Raw genomic sequence first — 11842 nt, forward strand, 5'->3', positions numbered from 1 at the left:
ATAAACAACATTCTTATCAATGGAGAAAAGATTGAAGTTGTCAAGGACTTCATTCTTCTTGGATCAACAATCAACACTCATGGAAGCAGCAGTCACCAAATCAAATGACATATTGCATTGGGCAAATCTGCTGCACAAGACCTTTTTAAAGTGTTGAAGAGCAAAGATGTCAGCTTGAGGAGTAAGATGCCATGGTATTTTCAATAACCTCATATGCATGTGAAAGCTGGACAGTGAATAAGAAAGACCACAGAAGAACTGATACATTTGAGTTAAGGTGTTGGAGGAGAATATTGAAAGTACCATCGGCTGCCAAAAGAACCAATAGATCTGTGTTGGAAGAAGTACAGCCAGAGTGCTCCTTGGATGCCAGGATGGCCAAACTTCGTCTCTCATACTTCGGAAATATTGTCAGGAGGGACCAGCAACTGGAGAAGGATCTCATGTTTGGTAAGGTGTAGGAGGGTCAGAGAAAGAGAGGAAGACCCCCAGCAAGATGGATTGGCGGAGTGGCAGCATCAATGGACTCAAGCGTGGCAACAATTATGAGGTTGGCCCAAGACCAGGCAGTGTTTTATTCTGTTGAGCATGGGGTCACTATGAGTCAGTACCAACTCGATGGCACCCGACAACAACAATAGGCCTTGTTATTAACAAGGCAGCTTCTCTTCCGTCAATGCACAGTACCCTTGAAAAGGATATTTTAATCCTGAGTGTCATATTTTATGATTGTATTGGTTTGTACTTAGTACATTTGTTATCCTCGATGTTTTCGCCCCAGGACATCCGATGGAACAAAATTGCATACATTTTTGTGGATTACCCTTTCTGCATCCATAAGTTATCTGCCCTTTTACAATAATTTTCACTAAAATACCAAGTGCTTTTTTTTTCTAATAGGAATAGACAGCTAGTGTTGTTTTGATGCTAATGACTTCTCCCCACAGCCTCCCCTCCCAGAGATACTCAGGGCTCAGTGCTTCCAGAAGCAATTTAAACACAGCAGTTGGGAACTTCAAGGTAACTGAAAGCTTTCTGCTCTGTGTCAGGAATGGTTAAAGGAGACATTGGAAGAGGATGCATGTGATGAGCAAAGTTATTTTCAGGATGTTGTTGTAATATTCAAGAGCCCTGGTGGCACAGTGGGTTCAGTGTTGGACTGCTAATTGCAAGGTCAGCGTTCAAACCCACCAGCAGCTCTTCAAGATAAAGATGAGGCTGTCTGCTCTCATTTACATTTACAATCACGGGAACCCTGAGGGGCAGTTCTATTCTGTCATTTAGGGTAGAATCAGAACCAAATCCATAGCAATGGGGTTGTGGCACTGTAGGATAAGCACTCGAAGCACAAGGTCAGTTTGAACCACAAGGTCAGCGGTTCAAAATCACCAGCCACTCCTCCAAAACCCCATACAGAGTTACTGTGAAAAATAACTCTTGTGGGCGTGGTCCATATTCAGGACTAAGGGAAGTCTTGGAGGTAGCAGGCTAGATAGGATAACAAAAGGAGGTGAAGAACTGGTTTGACTGCTAGGAACTTTAAAATAAGAATACAACCATCAAGAAAATAGGGGAAGTTCATGGGGAAACGGAGAAACTAACTTTAAATGAGAATTCTCCCAGTAAGGTCTAGTAGGTGACCTTGGAAGGAGAATGTGACCTTGTAATACCCAGTGGAAGGGGAATTGGAGGAGGGGCTTTTTAGAGACAGGGGAATAAAACTGTTTGTGGGCTGGCCCTATGATGCATCTGTCCTTGTCTACTGGGTTGGGCGCCGTATTTTGCAAAATCGTATAAAGAAAAGCTCTCTCGCTAAAATAAGTACAGAATCGATTACTTGAGCGTTTGTCAGTATGGACAATGTTTCTCACAGTAGTTATGAGGTGGAACCTACTCAAAACTTAACAATAACAACAATTATAATATTAATCATTCCTGTGTTTAAGCACTCAGGTGATTTTGTGTTTGTATATAAAGATCAAGGTGTTGAGTGAGATCATCAGCTTATGCAATTGTATCATGATTGTTGTCGTTAACTGCCATTAAGTCGGTTCTGAGTAACCCAGTATAGGGTTTCGGAAGAGTTGCTGGTGGGTTTGAACTGCTGACCTTGTGACTCCCAGTCCACTGCTTATCCTACAGCACCATCCCAGGAGACCTGTTGTACCATAGGATTTCATTTTTTTTTTTTTTCCTGGAGGTACACTACTGGCCTTTATTTTAGTTTTTTAACTGGGATAGTTTCTGAACTGTATGCATGGTAAGAATCAAGAACTCGGTGTTCACTTACACCTTGTCCTGGCACTTAAATGTAAGATACTCTCCATCTTGAACTGTGGGTCTTTATTTAGCTTCATAGAAATGAATGTTGTTGCTGTTAAGTGCCGTTGAGTTGGTTCTGACTCATAGAGACCCTGTTTAGGGTTTCTGAGGAGTGGCTGGAGAGCTTGGCTGCCGACCTTGCAGTTTAAACCGACTTTGCAGTCTAGCGCCTTAACCCACAGCACCACACCAGGACTCCACAGATTCGAGTAGAGAGCCTAAATCTCAGTTCAGTGTAAGAATGTTGTTGCTAGATGCCCTGGAGCCTAACACATAGTGGTCCAATATACTACTTACTTACTGTTTGATACGTTGCCCTTGCTGTACCATCTCCATGAGCGGATGCAGATGGGACCATTGAGATCCATCATATTTTCTCTAGTTGATTTCAGAAGAACGCCAAGGCCTTTCTTCCTAGTTTGGAAGTTCTGGTAACATCCATTCACACAAGTCTCCCCTGACAGGTACATGAGGTGCATTCACTAAGAATCAAACACCGGTCTTTGACACAGAAGATGGGAGCTCAATCCCTAAATCACCAACGTCCCTTCAATATAAGAATGCTGCTGTTGTTGTTGAGCGCTGTCAAGTTATTTCCGACTCATAGAAACCCTGTATAAGGTCTCCAAGGCTTTAAATCTTCGAAGGAGCAGAAAGCCCCACCTTTCACCTGTGGGCTTGAACTGCAGATGTTGTGGTTCGCAGTCCAGTGTTTATCGTATGGAGTCACTGTGCTCCAGTAATAAAAAACTCAATCTGAGCATGTAGTTAGAATATAGGCTGTACCCAGAAGGAAAAACCTGAGTATTATCACTTCTTTATTAAAAGTCAACAAACGCCACACCACAGTCCTTTTGTTACGTATAACCAATGTTGGAAGAAAAATAAGGAGAAAACTGAAAGGACTAATGAGATGTTTGAGAAATGGGCTCTCCAGGCAAAAGCCTGGCCACAGATATAGACAATGATGTACAACCTTAATTGTTGTGAGGATTACAGTGAATAATCACAGTGAGCTTTTCAGCCTTAATGGTCACTTCATCACTTTGGGAAACGTTCTGGCCAGTGGGCTCCCTGCCCTCTCGGAGTTGCACAGCCCAGCTCCTCTGTGGTGGGAATGGAGACATTTACCCTGGGAACCCTGACTGCAAGGATGGTAAATCATTTGCTAACCATGCTAGAATCTGCACACTGGTGAATTGAGGAGTCCCAGAGCGGCTTTATCATGCATTCCACTCCCAGCTTCCCATACATTCCACACTGTCCTCATGTCCACCCTGGGCCTCTGGTGGCACGTCAGCGCTGCAACCTGGTCTGCAAGATGCGGTCCTAACACCCAGGACACTGCCCTTTCCACGTCTCCTTCCATTCACGCTGAGCGCCTACTTGGAACCTCCCTGGGATTCCTCTTCTGCATCCCTGTCTCCTGAGCTATCCCATTCAAGTGTAGTGCTTCTCAAGATACGGTTTTCAGAGTTCCTGAAAAGAGTTCATGATCCCTATACATGCTCCAGACCTAATGAATTAGAGCCTCCAAAGGTTCTGGGTAAATATCTTAATGGTCACCATCCTGTTCCTCCTTCTCCTCCTCTGATGTGTGCTGAAGTTTGAGAATCACTTTCCTAATCTAGGGGACAGTGATAGCTCAGCAGTAGAATTCTCACCCCCATGTGGGGGATCTGGATTTGATTTCCAGCCAGTGGACGTCAGGCACAGTCTCCACTCAGAGGAGGCTTACATGTTGCTATGATGCTGAACAGGTTTTAGCAGAACTTCCAGACTGAGACTAGGAAGAAAGGCCTGGAGATCTACTTGTGAATATTAGCCACCAAAAACCCTACAGAGCATAACAGTTCAATCCATAGCCGATTGTGGGGGTGATACAGAATTGGGTAAAGTTCACCCTTTGAGCATGGGGTTGTCATGAGCCAGAGCCGGACTTGATTGCAGCTAACAACAATAACATCCACTCTCTCATTTACCTATTTCAGACTTCTTTCTATTTTGGCTAGTTCTTCTTGGGTATTTCTTTTCCAGTATCTTACTTTTATTGTTGTTGTTGTTAGGTGCTGCCAAATCATTTCCAATCCATAGCGACCCTATGTACAACAGAACAAAACACCACTTGGTCCTCCATCCTTACAATTGCTGCTACGCTTGAATCCATTTCCACTGCCACTGTGCCAGTCCATCTCCTTTGAGGGTCTCCCTCTTTTTTGTTGACCCTCCACATTATCAAGCATGAGGTCCTTCTCCAGGGACTGGTCCCTCCCAATAACATGTCCGTTTTGATTCTTGTTCCTCTTCCAAAAGCCTTCCTTTTCACTCATCTACCCACTGAGCTCATGAACAAACTCAGAGCATTTTTAATTCCACCTTCTCTTTGACTTTATATTTGCATCCCTTAAAGAACCATTCTTCTGTTTTACTGGAACCTCCCTGAGGTCCTTAAACTATTTCCATCGAGCCAGCTCTGACTCAGGGCTATTCCACGTTTGCCAGAGTAATACTGTGCTCATAGGCTTTTCAGAGGCTCAGTTTTTAAAGATTGCCAGACCTTCCTTGGGAGACAACTTTCAGTAAGCTCTAACCTCCAGCCTTCCACAGTTAGCAGCCAAAGACATTAACCATTCTAGGTACCCAGGAACTTCTCCCAGGCCCTTCCACTAAACAAAAGAAAACAAAACAAAATCCACTGCTGCTGTCATAAGGCCATTATGACTCAGACTGACCAGATAGGACGAAACAGAACTGCTCCCCAGGGTTTTCAGATCTTTTTAGAAGGAGACAGCATCATCTGCCTCCCAAGGAGCAATTAGTGGTTTCGAAGCACATACCTTTTGGTTAGCAACCCAACATTTAACCCACTACGCAACTAGACAACTAGGACAACTTCCTAGACCCTTGTTGTTGTTGTCATTATTGTGTGCTGTTGAGTCTATTCTGACTCATAGTGACCCTGTGTAGGGTTTCTGAGGAGCAGCTGGTGGGTTTGAACTGCTGACCTTGAGGATAGCAGTCCAGTATTTATCTTATGGTACCACACCAGGACTTCTCCGAGACCTTGTGTTGCTGTTGTTGTTAAGTGCCATGGACTCAGCTCTGACTTGTACAGAGCCTGTATAGAGTTTCCAAGAACTGGCTAGTGGATTTGGGCCACTGACCTTGTGGTTAGCAGTCCAGTGTTTATCCTAAAGCACCACACCAGGACTAGACCCTTGTTGTTGTTGTCAAGTGCCGTTGAGTCGATTCTAACCCATAGTGACCCTGTATAGAATTTCCAAGGAGCAGCTGGTGAGCGTGAACCAACCTTGGTGGTGGTGGTGACATGCCGTGGAGTCGGTTCCAACTCATAGTGACCCTGTACAGGGTTTCTCAGGCTGAAAATCTTTACAAGAGAGAAAGCCTCATCTTTCCCCCACGGAACAGCTGGTGGTTTCAAACTGCTGACTTTGCGGTTCACAACCCGATTCGTAACCACTACAAACCAGAGCTCCCTTGAACCACCTTTAGGCATGCGATAATTAGGATCCAATCGTAGGCTTTCTTCCCTGCTTTCAGAAGGCTGGGTCCCAGGATCAGCCAACATGGCTTCCTAGCAGAGAAAGAATGACCGTGTTGTCTCCCATGCCTCAGAGCAGCTTGCCTCAGTCTCTTTTTGGGCCACAATGAGGTATATCCACAAAAGGAGGGTTGTGGAGTTGTGTTAGAATGTACGAATCTGCCAATCTGATACCAATGCCAGCGTGTGGTCCTTTCTACAGTTAACACATGGATTGCAGACAGCCTAAGAAAGTCCTGTTGCTGGCAGCAACATTGTCCTCTTCTCAGCTAGGAGTTGGTTGGCGTGGGCTGAACAGATGGCCATCTCTCTGCTTAGTTCCCAGGAAGGGTTCTACCAACTAGGTCATGAAGAGGGAAAGCAACTGGCGGACTGGCTGGCTCTTCTCAAACTCCTGGAATCCCCTGGGGGAAAGGGGGCATTTTAAGTGCAAGGAATGGCCATTAACTTATTAAAAATATAGACTTTCAGCATGCACATGAGTTATTAATATTAAAATTAGGATCATTTCTCTGTTCCCAGGGTTGAGATGCCACTGGCTCTATGAAATGCAGTCAGAAGAAAGACCGTCTGGATTTTGGCATGTGAGGAAGCCCTGGTGCATTTCATCTTGTTTCTGGAATTGTGATATCTACTGCCCCAGAGGGATGAGTTTCTTGTTTTCTTTCCTTCTTTATGAAATAGAATCCTTCTTGTTTTTCATACCAATCCCATGAGATGAAAAAAAGAGGAAGAAGATTGATGACAATGTTTCAGGTCTGAAATTTGACCTCTCGTTCTATTTGGGACAAGATGAATTATGGAGGAGAGATTTTAAGGTGCTGTTTCTGGGCCTGATAGCAAACGTAGCTCCTCTGTTCTTACTCCTAGTGCTTAAGCAAAAAACAGCTGTGCACAGCATCTGGAAGAATGGTTCCAACTTTGTTTTATCCTATTTAATTCCCACTGGCTTTTATGTTTTCCATAAATGATTGAAGAAAAGTTCTCAGTTGGAAATAGCACTAAAGTCTTCCATAAATTCTTGGTTAGCACCAGGTTCAGTCAGCTCACTGCATTCTGACAATCCTCGGGGCTGTGAGGACTAAATGACCAGATGAAAAGAGGGCTAGGGGCACTTCCTGAGAGAGAGGCCACATCCAGGGGCTTCACTGGCCTTCCCTTCAGCAACCACACTTCTCTGCAGTCATGTCTCCCATGTGCTGGTCCCTCCTGGCTACTTTTTGTCTGAACTTTTCATCTCTGAGCCTCCATTTCTCCACCTATTAAACAAGGATAACATTTTGGAGAATGCCCAGCATATAGCACAAACTGATTTTTATTATTATTAACCATTCGAGTCCTGGTGTGGCACTCTAGGATAAGCACTGGATTGCTAACCAAAAGTTTAGCAGTTCAAACTCACCAACCACTCCTTGGAAACCCTCTGCAGGGTCGCTGTGGGTTGGAACCGACTCAATGGCACTTAGCAACAACAACAACATCATTCATTTAGTTTACAATAGCAGAAGTACTGAACACATATCGGGAGACTCTGGGAGGAATTTCACCAACGTTAGTGGCTTCATTCTCCAAACAACTCTATGAGGTAAGTATCAGAGAGCTTCATTGTTTTCATTCCAATTTTTTCATGAACTTTTTGAAGCCCTTTCGTATTATTTTTTTGTAAACTCTGGTAGCATAGTGGGTTATGAGTTGGGCTGCTAACCACAAGGTCCGCAGTTTGAAACTACCAGCTGCTCCACAGGAGAAAGATGAGGCTTGATGGTCCTGTAAAGATTTACAGCCTCAGAAATTCTACACAGGTTAGTATCAGAACCAACTCGACACACCACCATCACTGCCTAATATTATATGTAGAATTCCATTTTACAGAAGGAAAAATGAGTTTTTGCAAAATGCAATAACTGAGCCAGGGCCTCTGAGCTTCTAATTAGCAAAACAGGGACTGTGTTCAGGCAGAACCTGTACTCTTGCCATCGCTTAGCAGATTCTACATCAAGAGCCTATCACAAGGGCAAGGGGAGTTTAAATGTTTGTGGGAAAATGGAATGAAAAGAAAATGGAATTTTACCATGAACTTTTGAAGCTCCCTGATATGTGTCCCTCACGCCCCATCTGTCAGTTTGCCATACTGCAGTGGCTTCCAAGTTGCTGCGATGTTGGAAGCTCTGTCACCATTATTTCAAGCACAGGATCACCCATGGTGGACAGGTTTCCATGGAACTTCTAGACTAAGACAGAGGGACAAAGGGGGAAAAGGTCTGGCAATCTATTACCAAAAATTGTCCAATAAAATTCTTATAGATCACAACAGAGCACGGGACACATCATCAGGAGGTTCAATCGCTGGAGATGAGCATCATGGGTGATGACGTAGAGGACCGGAGGCCCAGGGAGAGCCTCAGTGGGACACTCGGCACAGTAGCCACAAGCATGAACCTGAACATGCCAACAGTCATGAGTACGATGCAGACCAGACAACATTGAATTCGGTTGTTCTACCTTCTTCCCTGTTCCCTCATCGGCTAGCACCTTGGCACTTCAGGAACAAACCATCACATCCATCTCCCTGAAGCCTAATGTTGTGTACTGTCAAGTCTGTTCCAGCTCACAGCTTCTGAGAGTGACTGGTGGGTTTAAACGCCCGACCTTGGGGTTACCAGTCCAGTGTTTATCCTACAGCACCACACCAGGATTCCACTGGAGCCTAATAGTATTTGTCTAAATGTCAGCAAGGTAAAAGAGATACAATTCTAGGTTCGATGCCAAGATGGCTGAGCAACCCTTCCTCAGGTGGTCAGGTGAGAAAAATCTCTGTAACAGCTCATGCAGGCTGGGGTGTGTGATGCTGTTAATGGGCAGCACATAGATCGTTAAGCTCACAGCCCACCTACATGGACCTACCTGGCAAGAAAGACCAGCAGTAGATAGGCTTCCCTTGTGCCCCTCACCTATGAAGCCAGTTCATTTCTTGATATCCACCAGGGCAGCTTTCTGAACGAGTCTTGTGAGTCCTGTGAGTGTCCCTTTAAGTCATTATCTTTACTGGAACAGCTATAACAGACTGCTCATCTGTTCTACTTATTGTTAAGTGTTGCTCTTGGTGTTAGGTGCTGTCGAGTCAGTTCCAACCCATAATGACCCTATGCACAATAGAACAAAAAATCACCCAGTCTTGAGCCATCCTCATAATTGCTGCCACACTTGAGCCCATTGCTGCTGTAACTGTGCCAATTCATCTCCTTGGGGTCTTGCTCTTTTTTTTTTTTGGACCCTCCACTTTACCATGCATGATGTCCTTCTTCAGGGACTGGTACCTCCTGATAATATATCTGAAGTAGAACGACGACATCTCACCATCCTGGCTTCTAAAGAGCATTCTGGTTGTGCTTCTTCCAACACAGATTTGTTTGTTCTTCTGGCAGTCCATGGTACTTTTAATATTCTTCAACACCATAACTCAAATGCATTCATTCTTTTACGGTCTTCCTTATTCACTTGCATATGAGGCAACTGAAAACACCATGGCTTGAGTCAGGTGCATTTTAGTCCTCAAACTAACATCTTTGCTCTTGAACACTTTAAAAAGGTCTTGTGCAGCAGATTTGCCTAATACAGTATGTTCCTTGATTTCTTAAAGTGGTTTTCCATGTGTGTTCAGGGCTCTGATTGGAAGGCTGTGAAGCCTCCAGAACATTCCTTTTTTCTAATGGCCTCCTGGCTACTTAGCAATCAGCGATGACCTAAGAGCCACAAGCAGTTCTAGCATTACGCCTCTCAGGTTTGGTGACACAAACAGGGCCTGACGGAGCTGATGTACTCCAGTGTTATTGTGCTAGGAGTCACTATGATTCAGAGTCAACTCAACAGCAACGATGTCTGTTTGTCTGTCTATCTGTAGATCTCTCTGTGATGTATTCTAGGAGTTGGGGATATAATAATTGCAAGTCAGAGGAAGGCCTATTTTTCACTAAACATACGACTCTTTGCCACAACTCTTGAATCCTTAAGTATTAGAAACTGAGGTTGTTGGAGGGATAGGAACGATGGAGCCATGTTCATCTTCTTGTCACCTCCCACAAAGACAGTAAGTATCCCACACCCTTATGCCCCATGCCACCTATTGCCATCAGGTCCCTTCTAACTCATGGCAACCCTCTGTGGACTGCCAGGTCTTTCTTCCAATGCTTCATCCTTTCTCAAACTGCCATCCTTTCCATTCGCAGCCAAGTGTTAACAGCCAAAGTTAACCTCACCCTCCCCAGTCCCTTGCTTATGTGAAGGAAGCTTGCTCCTTTGTCTCTCTGTCACAGTTTTAATCGTCTCCCTACACTGGGAATTATAATATCCCCAGTTTCATTTTTATCTGTTGGCAAAACAACAACTCTGCCGAGACCTACTGTCTATAAAATTAGCTCAGAAAATTAATGTTTTATTTGGAGGTGAACTTCCTAAGAAAGCCTGGCTGGAGGATTATTGCTCCCAAAGTCCCAGTGTCTGAAAACTGGAGAAAAAGTAAGCCAACACTTACCAAGCATTAGCAAAACCTGAGCAAACCAACCCCAAGTTTACTCAAGTTCCATCAGCTTCCAACTCACGAGGGCTCCGAGGCAGCAAGAGCCACCCTTCCTTCCAATACTGGGCAAGACTTCAGCTCTGCCAACATGTGCCATAGGATAAGCACTCAACTCCAAGGTCAATTTGAACTGCAAGGTCAGCAATTCAAACTCACCAAATGCTCCTTAGAAATCCTATACAGGGTCTCTATGAGTTGGAACAGACTCGATGGCATTTAACAACAATAAGGACATATAAGCAGCCCTGGAAAAGCTGTGAGTTAAGCATTGGGCTACATGTTGGGCTGCTAACCACAAGGTCAGCAGTTCAAACCCACCCTTCGCCCAGTGGGAGAAAGATGAGACTATCTGCATCTGAATACTTTACAGTCTTGGAAACCCAATACAGAGTCGCTGAATCAGAACCAACTTGATGGTAGTGGGTTTGATTTGGGGTTTAATAAGCACATATGAAGCCTTGGTAGTTCTGTGGGATAAGCAATGGACTGTTAACCAAAAGGTTGATGGTTCAAATCTACCGGCCACTCTGAGGGAGACAGATGAGGCAACCTGCTCTGTAAAGGCGTACCGTCTCTGACACTCTAACGAGCAGTTCCGCTCTGTCCAATATAGGTTGCCATGATGCAGAAATGACTCAGTGGCTGTGGATTGGTTGGTTGGTTAGTTGGTTGCAATAGGCATGGAAGGAAATTTTGCAAATATATCATTTCCAAAGGGCACATCAGCATGTATTCTATGATGGCTTCTGAATGCCATTTCTTTAATCAAAGAGTTATGTTAGTTTCAGTCTTTAGTTTATTTTCTCTCTTTTGATTCATGTAACACATATGATCAACAGAAACCTAAGGTCCTGTGGAATGGATGGAAAACTTTCAGTTCTTGTTCTAATTCAGTCTTTCACTATGAGAAATCGTGTCACCTCTAAATGTGTTTGTTCTTGTTGTGTGCCATCGAGTTGGTTCTGACTCATAGTGACCATGCTATAACTCTTTATGGGAAAAGAAAGTCTCATATTTCTCCCTTGGAGTTAGCAGTCCAATACCTACCCCACAGCACCACCAGCACACCTTAATTCTGTCTTAAGGAACTTTAAATTTGCTTCCTATGATATTTTTTTCAAAATTGCAAGTAAATGAAGACTTGTTTTTTTTTTTTGTTTGTATTTTGTTTTTATAAAAAGTGGTAATAACCTCACCACAAAATTTGGGGCCAAATTTTAGCCAATCGAGACACTTTCAAAAACCTAATGTCACAATCCTAACTGTATCAAACCATAGTTTGTATAATCCCCTCATCTATTGGTGTGGATGGCACAGAAGGCTAAGCACTCAACTATTAGCCAGATGACTAGCAATTCAAACCCACTACGTTGTCATATATA

This window comes from Chrysochloris asiatica, unplaced genomic scaffold (genome assembly GCF_000296735.1).
Source record: "Chrysochloris asiatica unplaced genomic scaffold, ChrAsi1.0 scaffold00060, whole genome shotgun sequence".
NCBI classification, from domain to species: domain Eukaryota; kingdom Metazoa; phylum Chordata; class Mammalia; order Afrosoricida; family Chrysochloridae; genus Chrysochloris; species Chrysochloris asiatica.